The sequence below is a fragment of the Belonocnema kinseyi genome, chromosome 3 (genome assembly GCF_010883055.1).
Source record: "Belonocnema kinseyi isolate 2016_QV_RU_SX_M_011 chromosome 3, B_treatae_v1, whole genome shotgun sequence".
NCBI classification, from domain to species: domain Eukaryota; kingdom Metazoa; phylum Arthropoda; class Insecta; order Hymenoptera; family Cynipidae; genus Belonocnema; species Belonocnema kinseyi.
In genome coordinates this window covers 107,211,312-107,212,931 of record NC_046659.1, presented here as the reverse complement: position 1 = coordinate 107,212,931, position 1,620 = coordinate 107,211,312, and positions in this window count along the sequence as shown.

The following is a 1,620-nucleotide window of genomic DNA, read 5'->3' as shown; positions in this document are numbered from 1 at the left end:
AATATATATGTAAACTTTTCCAGTAGGTTTGATCGAAATCAATATAGTTTTTATACACAATACTATACAATCGACACTTGAGACCCCTATCTTTGAGGGGATGTTTCACCCCCTTGAAGTGTTTTTCCGCAGAAATAAAAAAATAAGTGTCGCTTAGTTTTTTGAGTATTACAACATATTTGAGAGAGAATCAAATCGGCGAGGGTCACCCGAAAGACATTCGTCTCCAAGACATCGATGTCTGGCTCTGTCTCAAAACTAAGACGATACGATAGATAATGCCTTACTTTTATGGTGTTGGAATGATATTTTCAAATTGGTATAAACTATTCTCAAGAAGAACCTTTTTCAACTCAGAAATTAGACTTTTAACAGATGCGGATGATTAAAATTGATAAATAAACAATTTTGAATGATTAAATTATTTATTTTTTGTTCAAAAGTTCAGAATATGTTTTTCTGTTTGAGTGCAACCTTAAACAATTTTCTTCACAAAAATTAAAATTGTAATTTTCTACAAGGGTTTTCTAAGCCGTTATAAATAAGTAAAAAAACAATCCGAAGGATTAAGAATTCAAGTGTTTTGGCAGAAAATTCAATTAATTGATCAGAGCTTAACTAATTTCTTGACTATTTTTTTTTGTGTGAAAAATTAGTCTCCTTTCTTGAAAATTCAACTCCCTGGTAAAACGTTCAACTATTTAATTAACTATTCTGCGGAAAAATCGTTCGATTTAAGATTAAATTAATTTGTCACCTCTAATGTATTCACCCTACGGTCTTGTCAAGTGTCCTCGTTTTAAGAATCTTTAAAATTCCAGCCAGGCTGTGAGCATGAGGACTTTCTATAGAATTGACAGATAGGTCAAGTTCGTTAGCCAGTAATTTTGGATAAAAATTCAAAAAGTGGGAGCATTTTCCACGGTTGTTCGTAGTACGCACAAATTCGAACAATCTGTCCATGCATTTTTTATAAAAAGAAATAGAGTTATAGCATTTTTAAAATATGAAAAATGAACATGTTAAGCCATACAGCGCACGATATTAAAACAAGACCTTCGAACAAAAAATTTTTTTTTAAAGCCCTACACGACTATCATAACAACTTTTTGATTTTTCGTAAGAAATCGAAAAGTCAAATTTTAATCGTAGAAAAAATCATATTAAAAATTGACTTGCTTATACTTCGATTTCTGATACCTAATACTTATCTACTATTTAGAATATATGAAAGTTTCCTACACCTACTTCATCTGCTATTCACAATCTTTCCATCTCCATTTCTCTTCCTTTTCTTCTTCTCCATCTTACCCCACACCTCCTGCGCCCATGCTACTGCCCTTTTGCCCTCCTCCCCCCTCCATGTTACAATACCTTCATACTTATCCCAATCCTTTACACCTCCTTATATTCCTCCATCCAGTGCTTACCTCTAATTATACTTACCTATTATTATTATACCTAGTATCATTTTGATATTTTCATTGTCTCCTTAAATGCATCTTCGCTCTTTGCTAGCAGCACTATGCCATCTGCATATACAAGTGATAATATCCTGACTCCTCCCACCCTAACTACTTCTATCCCTCCGGCTACTAGCTTACTTTCCACTTCAGTGAT